This window comes from Ochlerotatus camptorhynchus, unplaced genomic scaffold (assembly GCF_037179485.1).
Source record: "Ochlerotatus camptorhynchus isolate MF236.1 unplaced genomic scaffold, CSIRO-AGI_Acam_v1.1 ptg000124l, whole genome shotgun sequence".
Taxonomy (NCBI): Eukaryota; Metazoa; Arthropoda; class Insecta; order Diptera; family Culicidae; genus Ochlerotatus; species Ochlerotatus camptorhynchus.
In genome coordinates this window covers 498,564-510,918 of record NW_027040614.1, presented here as the reverse complement: position 1 = coordinate 510,918, position 12,355 = coordinate 498,564, and the positions used below count along the sequence as shown (strand labels likewise).

Here is a 12,355-nt window from a genome sequence, read left to right as displayed (position 1 = left end):
GACAAACGACGCATCCAACTTCAAAACGGAACTCACACAAATGCACTCCACACTCTTGGCTTGGACGTTCGCGGTGGAACGAACGGAACAATGCACGCAGAATGAAGAAAGCCAACTACTGAAACTGCCGAGAAGAGAAAAAAAAACACGCACTATTTTCCACACCACAGACGATCGAGAACAGTTTTCCCGAATTATCCACACGCAAACCGGAATCCCTTCTACACACCAAAATCACCTTGTTTTTCCCGCGGCTGTCCGCTTTCAGCGTTCTGCAAACGTAAAAGAAAACAGTAGCTGTTCAGATTGTTCTTTTTTTTTGTCTCCTTTCGTCGGAGGTCGTTGTCGTTGATCGTAGTCGCGGCGGTTTCCCTGCTGGTTGGCTGCTGACTGAACAGACACGAACGAGAAAAGCGACTGGCTGGCCGACTCGCGGTTCGCGGAGTCGGAGTTCGTGCAACGTTGGGTAGCGGTGTGTGTGCGGCGGAGACAGCGACCGACGGTGGCTGGAAGAAACAAACACATTCGAGAGTTTTTATTTTTGTTTGAAGTTTCTGCTCTGAATGAGTGCGACCCTGGCGTTGGGGGAAAATGTCAAAAGAAGAGGTGATTCGAGCAGTTCAATCGGTATCCGACGTACGAGCAGCGTTGCCAGATTGTTTTAAAGTTTATCGGTATCAAAGGTTTGAAAATATCCGTAATAAGCAGCATGCTTCAAGAAAAGCTCGTACACAGCAAAAAAAGTTGTTGAATATTACATCGAAACTGCTGCAACCAGGTCAATCCATCGGTTGTGTAATATCACATTGTACGATGTACATCGATTTTGCGAACAAAATTACATCCATTGATGTAATATTGCATCTGCTTTTTGCTATTACATCATTATTTCATACATCAGCTTGAATTACGTTGATCGATATTACATTTTTTTTTGCTGTGTAGTAAGCAGCTTAAAGCTGCTTTATTTTACACATACTTCAGCAGCTTCCGGAGATCTTCTAGTTTGGCTTGTGGTAAAGGTAATGGAGGTGGTGGCACCCCTGCCGCTTTTGATTGGAACACGCACGATGAATACGAAGATTCATATTCATATCATATTTATAGAAAACAGTTCTCGGCGATGATGTGCGGTATTAACCACTTCATTCGAGCAGATAAAATGACGTTTACTACCACTCGAACGTTGAAATGAAACATTATTTTGAGATTTTTTCTTCTAGAACCTCGAAAAAAGTAGCCAACATTTGTGCGTTTCACAAAAAAATAGAAATTAGCTGGTCCAGTTTTGTGAAATCGCTGGTAGAAAGTCACGTCAAAACTGCTTGACAAAGTGGTCAATTGGAAGCTCATTATCTGTTTGAATTTGAATGTTTCACCGTTTATGTGACTGATGAGAAACTGATTATGTTCCGATGATTTTAGTTTTAGAAAATTAGACAAAATCTTTTTACGTAGTTTTTCGTTGTATTTTAAGAAGCATTTCAATCGAACGCATCCACATGCCCGTTTTACTCTTCGTGCTGGAGCTACTGTACCATCCATCCGAGTGTATTTCAAGCCTCTTTCCTTTCTGTTCCGGTGAATTTTCCATGCAGCGATTCTTGTTTGTTTGCATTATTTATTTCCTCAAGCAAAGTAGATGCTGATTAGTAGAAGTAGTAGTTAGTAGTAGATTAAACTTGACTAGTTCGCCGGCTTCATCGGACGCTTCAACATGATTTTCAGAAAATGTTGCAAGTGGACGGCGTGGTATTTCCAGAAGTTTCCCTTTGCGGCAAACTATAAAGTTATTTCTCATAAGTGATTTTATCAAGGATAGGGCATAGAACAAACCTTACCAAGGTAGGTTTAATGATATATTATGGAAGAAAAAAGTATAAATGACTCTCCAAAATATATTATTACCACAAACCAATGATAAACTACATTTATAAGTCAATATAAAACTTACCAAGCGTCTCATTCTCGTTATCAGATTCTTGGTCATGTTTGATGTTGTTTTCCTTAGTATTATTGTTCTCGTCTAAGATCTCTATGTCCGATTCACTATAGCTCATAAATAATAGATTACACGTGGAAAGGCTGAAAATATTCCATAAGGGAATGCTCCGTGAGACCTTCCTCGTCGGCATTCTCCTCAAATTCTTCGTCCTCAGCCTCGTCATCAATTAATTCAAACTTTGAGTCTACAAAATTTTGAATATCCTGCGCGTGATTTTCGTTTAGCGAAGCGGTCAATTTTCTCATGGTCGATGGATTCTTCCGACATTGTATTATGAATCCAACGTTGGATTCGTCAGCTGTCGAACATCCGGTGGGCGGTTCTTGAACTTTCGAAGCATCCTCGGTCTCCTCATTAATTAAGGCAATCATTGGGTCTACAGAATTTTGAATACCCTGTGCTAGATTCTCGTTTAACGAAGCGGTAAATTCTCTTATTGGAGGATCTCGTAATGGATTCTTCCGGTATTGGATTCCACATCCAACGTTGGTTTCGTTCGCTGACGAACATCCGACGAGTGATTCTTTGGCATCCGGAGCGGAGTCAATGAAACCAGGTTTCTTAGCTACCTGCGTGCAGTTCCATGAACTGACAGGATTGAAGGTTGAATTTTGTCGCTTCATTGCCAAATCAATCGGCACGTTCTTCTCCACCCGTTGAGACACTGTTAAATCGACAGGTTGGTCGATGATCAGCTCAATCATGGGGGACGGTTCCGGTAATGTATGCTCCGATTGTATGTTTACCGTGGATGAGAGATTCAACGGACCAGAGTTGGTTAAATCCAGTGGTTCATTTTCGAAATTTCTTTTCCGGCTTGTGTCTTCAAATGATTTATTTTGTTACTGTGTCACTTCGACGACTGTGTAGACTTCTTCGAACTCTTTTTACAAATAACAATCATCTCAAACAGCTGAGGGCGTAAAAACCATCATGTGTCGAACATGTGTATTGTGCAATTGCTTTTATGCCATTTATTTTTTTTTAATTTGATTTATTATCATTTTAAAATAGTTCAATAAATTATCAATACAATGTTAGCATAAACTCATTTATGTTGTTTTGGGTTTTAAGCCGTTTTCAAATGTTACGCCTGAATTACAATTTTAATTTATTTTATATCTTAGCTGTTTTTGAAAGTGAAATTTTTAACTTTTGGACTATGATCGGAAAATTCTGAAAGAAAACTCCGGGGAATGTTTGAATTAGCTTCTGAAAGAACATCCAGAGAAAGAAGAAAGAAGCTCTTCTGGACGAAATTTGAGGAAAATTCTAAGAAAAGTTGGAGAAACATCCGGAAACTACCAAGACAAGAATTGAGAAACTTCTAGTGAATATTCAAAGAAACCATCGGAAAAAAAATTGGATCTCACATCCAGAGGAAGCCAGAAAAGTTTCGGAAAATGGAAGTAAATTCCAGAAGTAGCCAGTTCTAGGGGAAGCCAGAAGAAGTTCGGAAAAACCTTCCAATAAAAGTCGAAAACCTATGGCTTATGGACACACAGAAGAAGACGAAAGAAACTTCCTGGAGACGCTGGTAGACACTTCCTATGGTAGATTGCAAGAAAATTCTGGAGAAATTTGGAAGCCAGAGCGCCTGTGGAACAGTCGAAAGAAACAAGGACATGATTCCGGAAGAAAGAGATTTCTGGGGGATGTTCTAATGATCCAGTAAATTTTCCTGATATTCATAAAACATCCCTGAAAACCCCGCAATACCCCTGAAGTTTTCAGAACATTCAGGAAATTTCAGGAATATTCCATAAAAGTTCTTGTAATTTTCTTGAAGTTAATGGGGCTGTTTGGAAGTTCTCTGATGATTCTCCAAGTACTCGGAACTTCCCTGATTATAATGAGGCTACCTGGATATCTTGAAGACTACGAAATTTCTTAAGGGCTCTCACAATTTTCTTGAATTTATTGTATCATTAGCATTGAAGATTTCTAATCTTCCCAATATTAAACATTTTAGTTCTTGGCACTGCCATTAAAAAGCACGGGATTTCACATAAAAAGTTCTCACAATGTTCTAATGTTCATGAACTTCCCTTGCGTTTCCTAAATGTGTGGAACATTGCCTGAGTTTCTCGAAAATTCTTTAAAATATCAGCATTTCCTTGAAATTAATTGATCTGTCCCGATGTTCAAGGAGCTTCCCTAAACTTCTCCCAATTGACCACTTTGTCAAGCAGTTTTGGTGTGACTTTCTACCAGCGATTTCATACAACTGGACCAACAAATTACTATTTTTTTTTTATGAAACGCACATATTTTGGCTACTTTTCTCTTGGTTCTAGAAGAAAAAATCTCAGAATATTCTTCTATTACAAAGTTCAAGTGGTAGTAAACGTAATTTAAACTGCTCGAAGTGGTTAATTCTCTGAAACAAATGAAACTTTCCTGAAAACCATTCAATTTGCCTGAAGTTCTTTGAACTTGTGAAGTTTCCAAAATATATCTGATGTTCACTGGAGTTCGATAGACTTTCCTGATGTTTTCAGGTTTTGAAAATTGGACAGAAGCTAATGAAACTATCTTTAATGTATTGGAACTTACTCAAAAGTCTAGAATTTTCTGAACTTTCAGAACTTCTTAAAAGTTCCTGCAGCTAGTGTGAATCCGCAATAAAAATCTGGAAACATCCCTAAGTTCAGGGGAAGTTGGAAAAAAAAAACTGATGGGAGAAGACAGAAGAACCATTCGAGCGATGGCTGAAGAAGCTTTCAATGAAAGTTGAAATAAGTTTTCGGGAGGAATTGAAAAATAAGTTATAGTGTAAGGTGGAAGAAAATTCAAGAAGTAAAAAATGAACAAAAACTTTAGGGAGTTAAATAATGCTTAAAAGGTATTTCGCGATTAACCACTTCATTCGAGCAGTTAAAATGACGTTTACTACCACTCGAACTTTATAATAAAACATTATTTTGAGATTTTTTCTTCTAGAGCCACGAGAAAAGTAGCCATCATTTCGACAGTGAGCTTGCATAAGGGCCTATACGCGATGATCGATTCTCTTCGTCGATTTTCTCTTTTGTTAATAACTCGCTAGATTTAACGTTTCTCGGTGCGTTTGCTGTTCCTTTTGATAGCCAATACAACCTGTTACTACTCTGCATTGAACAAATTCTAGAAAATTGTTTCGCTTAGCTGAAGCAATGCAAAGAGAAAATCGATGAAGAGAATCGATCATCGCGTATTCGCCCTTATGCATGCTCACTGTCGATTTGTGCGTTTCATAAAAAAATAGAAATTAGTTGGTCCAGTTTTATGGAATAACCGGAAAGATCCATCGACAGTTTCTCGATTCATGGGTAGCCAAAAACGGTGAAGAAATGGAAACATTAGTCAAAAGAGTATCAAGCGTATGACATTTTCAAAGATGATTTTTTAAAGAATTTTGAGGGCTCAAAAATTTGATGTATTCAAAAAGATATCACGGGTAGGCAATAATAATTTTGATCATTTGAAAAAAATCGGTATAAGTCGGTGTACAATTTAAAAAATCGGTATTCTGAAGGCCCAAGCGCAATGACAGTGGAAGCGGAACGGCAGCGGCAACGGAAAAGCCCGATCTGAGTAAGCCTACTTGTCGGATTGAAAGCTAGTTAGATCCAAATCGACATCGGTTAGGCTTCTTGATGTAATTTGTGACAACTGTCAAACTTTCCGTTTCCGTTCCGCTTCCGTCCACATTGCGTGTGGGCCGGTATACAATTTAAAAAATCGGTATTCTTATCGAAATCTGTATATCGGTATCTAGTTCGGAAATCGGTATAAATACCGATAAATCGGTATATCTGGCAACGCTGCGTTCGAGCTCCGATATAGGGGAAAATGGGCAAAAACGAACTCTGACTGTTCATTTTTTCAACGTAATGGACCACTTCGTCATGTTTTGCGTAATTTATTCGTATTCGTCCAGCAGGTATTGGCATTCGACCAAACGTGGAAATTGACAAACCTACACAAATGCACGGCAGCAATCCGACCACTGGCGAAGGGATCTCCAGCAGATGATACTTACGTTTATGTTCGGATAGGTCGGTCGACTGCGCGAAAATGTCTTTGCGGGTTCTACTATACAGGTGACAGCATCTTTAGTAAGAAATATCTGCACTTTCCAACTCATGAATGTCGTGAACCGGGGGTAACGGCTTCACGAATTTGCCGGGTTGCTGCTCGTCAGCTGAAATGAGGGTCGGAATTCTCTTCGGCCCTCGCTGATGCATGCGGTCAATCGCACTGGCAAGAGCGGTCCGCTGCCGTTGTTCTGCTTCTGCTGCTGCTTCCATCCTTGCTGATACTGTTGTTGTTACTGCTGCTTGCTGCGTCATCATGAAAACGTGTCACAAGAATGAGCTTAGCGATTAGTTAGTTTAGTTAGTTTAGTTTAAATGATCTTTATTTTAGTTTAACTTGGACGATTACCATATAAATTTTTACTAAGTGATTTAATTGCTTTCTTCATCTTTAGGTATGGGCAAAATTCAAAATTTGTTTTACAGAATTAGTCCTAGACTTAGTACACGGTCGACCACCTTGGTGGGATTGGTTTGTTTTGTTTTTAGAATTTGAAGAGAAACTACTTAATACTACTATTTACAGCTTAAAACTAACCTACTCTACTATATACACTTAACCTACTATGTACAAATTGCTTATTAAAGCATGTTCAGAAAGATTGCATTTTTGAATAAATTAAGTTGTCATATCATCAATTTTGGAATCTACTTTGGGAATTTCTGCCTCTTTATGGAGGTCTGCTATTCTTGTGTCGAATGGACGATCTAGGATCATCCTCAACACTCTATTCTGTGCAACCTGGATTTTGTTCCTGTGGGTCTGAGCGCACGATTCCCACACCGGGGCGGCATAGAAGATCGCGGGGGCTATGATCTGTTTGTAAACAGCCAGTTTGTTTTGCCTTGAGAGGCGGGATCTGCGGCAAATGAGCGGATACAAACACCTAACCAAGGCGGAGCACTTAACTAGGGTTTTCTCTATGTGCGAGCGGAACAGGAGCTTCTCATCGAACAACATCCCGAGATAAGTAACATCAGTGGACCACTCGACCCTTGTACCATCCATTATTACGGTACAGGAGGGAGACGGTTTAAGTTTTAATGATTGTCTGTGAAGGAACATGATCGCTTGGGTTTTCGAGGCGTTGATTTTGATTTTCCACGTGGTGGCATAATCAGTAAAGGTGTCAAGGCATCGTTGGAGCTTGTTCGTAATTTCACGAGGCATCCTACCCTTGACGGCTATCGCGGTGTCATCTGCAAACAGAAAGAACACGCAACCGTCTCCTAGAGGAGGGATGTCCGACGTGTAGATGCTGTAAAGCAGTGGTCCCAGCAGACTCCCTTGCGGAACACCTGCTGGGATCGGAGATTGTCCCGAAAGGGAACTATTCAACGACACCCTGAACGACCTTTGCTGGAGATAGTTACGGGTGATTTTCACAAGGTATGGTGGAAAGTTGGAGTTACAAAGCTTGTATATAAGTCCGTCGTGCCAGACATTGTCAAACGCCTTTTCGACGTCTAACAAGGCCATGGCTGTGGACTTGGATACAGCTTTGTTACTCCGGATGTTATTCATCACCCGCACTAGCTGATGATTGGTGGAATGCCCCTTACGGAACCCGAACTGTTCCGGAAGAAGAATGTCATGTTCCTCCACAAACTTGTTTAGTCGGCTGAGGATCAATTTTTCGAACAGCTTGCTCAGCGCTGAGAGCAGGCTAATCGGTCTGTAGCTTGACGGTAGTGAAGGGTCTTTCCCAGGTTTGCAGATCGGGATGATTTTTGCCACCTTCCAGATGCTTGGAAAGTAGTGCAGCTCCAAGCATCTGTTGAGGATGGCAGCCAGCAGCGAGTGCACCCTCGCGCTGAGATTTTTCAACTCTAGGTTGAATATTCCGTCAAACCCGGGAGCCTTCATGTTCGTACTGTGTTTCAGCGCTGAGCAAATTTGTTCCTCTGTAATCCGTTCTTCTGGAGGGACGGCACAAGGGGAGGCATCTAACGTCTGGACGCACTGCACAACCTGGTTCTCGAGTGGACTTGGGATTGTAGAGCCAAGCAAATGCGACTGGGCAATGTGCTCCCCAATTGCATTGGCCTTCTCTTCGTTGGTGATAAGCCGTTCGTCATTGACTCTAAGTGGTGGAATGGGCTTGGGGTGAGACTTCAGCACCTTGGCAACCTTCCAGAATGGTCTGGAACGGTCGTCCAGGTTCTGAACGAGCCGCCCGAAACTCTCGTTCCGGATTGAGATCATTCTGGAAGCGATCTGCCGATTCAGATCGACCGTTTCGCATGTACACTGCAGATCCCCAGTCCGCTGAAACTGGCGTCTACGAACATTTCTGAGCCGAATCAAGAGTTTGGTGTGGGAATCAATTGCTTGAAACTTAACCCCCACAGGAACTCGTCGAACGCACTCTTCGTCAGCCATGGATATGGCTTGATGGAGACCCTCCAGGGCCCGGTCGATGTCCTCCACTGTGTCGAGCGGTGGGTTGTCGTCGATGTGGCGGTCGACCACGCGTCGAAACTGGACCCAGTTGACTCGATGGTAGTCCTTCCGCTTGCACGGTGCAGGGGCCACGTTGTAGCCCAGCTCGGTCAGCACCGGTTGGTGGTCCGAACTCAGGTCGTTGACGGCAACCGGCTTGGCTAATCTGGTGTTTGCCAAGAACAGGTCCAGCGTCGATGGGTTGCCCGTCGGTGATGTGAAGGTTGGTTCGTCCGGAAACCAGACGGAATAGAGACCATGCTGGGAATGGTCGAATAGCAGGCGGCCGTTCTGGTTCTGCTGGTAGTTCCGCCAGGCCTCGTGCCGGGCGTTCAGGTCCCCTCCGATTACGAAGCGGGCATTGGTGCGGGTTATGATGGCAAGGTCGTTCTTGAACTGCTGTGCTGTACCATTGCTAACGGTACATTGCCGGGGGCAGTAGACAACGATGAACCGGACGTTTCCGGTCGATGTTTCCACCTCAACGCCGACGGCCTCGATGATGGAAGTGCGGTAGTGGGGTAGGGTGCAGTACTTGATGCCTTTCTTGATGATGACCGCGACACCGCCCCCCCTGGAGCTGGTGCGATCAAGCCGGACAATGCTGTGGTCGGGCAGCCAGAAGCTGTCACCGGTCTTGAGGTGGGTCTCGGTGAGAAGGCCCACGTCGATGTCGTGCTTGCGGAGGAAGTCTGCAAGCTCAATGTTTTTCGCCCCTACGGAGCGAGCGTTCCAGTTGGCAATCTTTATGGGTTCACGGTCCATAATTAGCGACGAAGGAGATGATAGCTTGGATCTGTTGTGTTCTTGTTGCGCAGGTGCGCTTGATGATGATGGCCTGGGCCAACAGTGTGACGATCTCATCCGTTGACAGCGGAGAATCGTCTGTAGCTTCACCGGTTGTACCGGCCAATCCCGGAGCAGGGGGATCCGTCGATGGCCCGGAGGCTTGACCGGGTACTGCAGCGGCAGCCAACTGGGCAGCAGCCAACTGTTGGTTGAGCGGGAGCGGCGGCAACACTGGAATTGGCCTTGATTGAACCGGTGATAACGGAGGAAAGTTCTGCGCGTTGTTTTCTGGAACCTTCTTGCGACCGGGCTGGCTGTTGGACGAGGCCTTCTTCCGGATCTCGGCGTATTCGGCCCGCTTCGGACAGGCCTTACTCGTGGCCTTGTGGGCGGCACCGCAGTTGGCGCATGTGGGAGTGGCTTCCTCGATGCTGTCGCAGTTGTCGATCTTGTGGTTTTTGCCGCATTTGATGCAGCGGCTGGCCATGCGGCAATTCCTGGTGCCGTGCCCGAACAATAGGCAGTTCGAGCACTGAGTGACGCCACGGTGGGTCGGCTTATACCGCTCCCACTTCACTACGATGTGGAACAGTGTGCGTGTCGTCTGGAGATCCTTCACGGTTGTGGAGTTCTTCTCCAGATGGACCAGGTAGAGCTGGTCACGATACTTGATGGCCTTGCTGCGGGTCATCTTGTGGACTTCGACCGGCTTGAGGCCGTTCGCCTTAATCGCGTCCATTAAGGTGGTGGTGTCCATGTCGTGGAGCCCGCGCAGCACCACTTTCAGCGGCTTGGTGGCCTCGATGTCGTGGGAGAAGTACTCCAGCTTCATCCTGTCCAAGAGGGCCTGAACTGCGTTGAAGTGTTTTTCGGCCGGGACCATCAGTTTGTAGCCTTCCGTGCACCGTTGAATGGTGCAGCGAAGGCCCTGCTTAATGTAGAAATCCAGCTGCTCCCATAGCCCGGGAGGAAAGCCCTTCACATAGAAGGGTGGCAACTTAACTTTTTTCGGCACCGTCTCAGGGTCCGACTACGGCTGGGCTCCGTTCTGCAGGGCCGAGAACGGATTGTTGCTCAGCAGCTTTTTTGCTGCTGATGCGGTGGCGCTGCTGTCTTCAGGTCTGGGTCGTTTAGTTCCGGGAGGCCCCGGCTGCGGGTCCGCAACGCCTGTCGGGATGGGCAATGGGGTTTTCTTCTGCTTCTTCTGGGCTGGCTCGGTGGTCGCGCCGTCTCCTGGGAGAGTCTGTTTTCCCGGTAAACCGGCACTCGCGTTACCGCGCGATTTCTTACCCATGGCTGGGTCAGCGAGAGCGTCACTACACAACGCGGAGCTAATTCGACTTGCGAACGAACGAACGAAACTAGAGAGAATTCAAATCGACTGAACTGCTCAACAGTCTGGCAGCGAATGAGCTTAGCGATCACAGGTACCTCGTATTTATACCCCATCTAATTTCGCCTCTATTTGCTAATCACCAATCAGGGAGCTTTCTAATTTCCCCTCTTTAGGCAGAATAGGTATTCTCCGCTTTCAGATAAGGTCGCATGGAATGAAAGGTAGAAGTTCTCAAAAAGGCTTATCGTGATAATAATTCATCATTAGCATTTATTTTTCTTTTCTTCTCTTTCTTCTTTTTTTTTTTGTTTTTGTTTGTTTATACAACCAAGCTTTAAGTTGATGTGTTATTTAAAGATATTTAATTTGTTCTTGTTTATTCTGGTATATTCTACAATGAAGATAATCATAAAACTGTTGCGAATCGGAGAAAAGTTAGGCTTTTTGCTGAAGATATACAGAGTATGCTAATTTTGACGTATGACTACGTCTGTAATTTCTATATGGAGGTACACTTTTTGAAAACCGAAAATGGAACATGTAACGAAATTATGAAAACTCAGCTGCCCCTGGACCAATTTCAATAATTTTATCGTCAATCGATGATCAGAAATATTTCTACGCATCTGTTAAATTTAAGACTTTATCATTTTTCAAAATGTCACTTTTGAAAATTGCACGAATGTGCAACTGTTGCTATGATGATTCAAAGTTAAATACCATCACCGCGTGGTGAGTGATGGTGTTCTCCAGTACATAACGAAAGGCTCCCTGCAAGCAGCTAGCTATCAAGGCTGTCCACAACCGCTGATTGAATTCAGTTCCAATTACCGGGTTTGGTAATGTCCGGTCGTCGGCATCAGCAGCAGCAGTGCTTTCGGCGCGTGGCGTTCAACATTGTTCTCCAGTACACAACGAAAGGCTGCCTTCAAGCAGCGAGCTGCAGCCCACATGAGCATCCATAGAAGGAGGAAGAAGCCGCACCGCTATTGATCGGAATCAGTAGCTCTTCGTGAGTCGCTGTGGGCCATCTATGCCAAGCGCGTCATACTAAAGAGTATAAACAGATAGAACCCCGCTCAAATTCCTATTGCTACATAAAACACAAGCTCCTGCTGCAGTTAACAAATAAGATTTATTATATAAGAACACGTAGTCCTACGTCACCATTGCGTACAACCCCATAGAGCTGTCCCTTGTAGTTTTTTTTAAACTGCGCTTACGGTTTTGGAGCTTTGCTGAAAATATTGAAACTTTTCAGAAGTTTTCGGAACATTGCTAAACAAATTGAACTCCGATCAAGTTGCTGGAACTTTAGTTTAAATTTTTGAATCTTTGTTATTAATCGAGTAATTACAAAAAAGCGCAAAACTTCAACTCTACTGAGGGGACAGCATAACCATAAAATTACCTTGCATACGAGGGGTATTCATTGGATGAAAGGGACCTTGAAAGAGGACACTAAAATACAAGGTTTTTCTTCCGACGGCTTCATCTTAGTATTCTTCTTTGCTATCACCCAACGTTCCACTTCCTCTTGCCATTGATTGGGATGAACAACTGTCGCGATGCCGGCTCCCAAGAAGGTGAGTTTCTTATTATAGATTGTTGGAACTCCTGCGCTAAAATAGTATTTCAACTTTGAACTCACTGTGGAGGATAAATGAACTGCGGACACCCCATTCTCGAAGCCATCAAGAGAA

General features: G+C 44.0%; 1 protein-coding gene across 3 annotated transcripts in view; it reads right to left on the bottom strand.

Moving 5' to 3' along the window:
* Nucleotides 1-12,355, bottom strand: part of RpLP2 (ribosomal protein LP2) — a 150,221-nt gene that overhangs the window by 114,119 nt on the left and 23,747 nt on the right. The gene's annotated exons all lie outside the window — the stretch shown is intronic.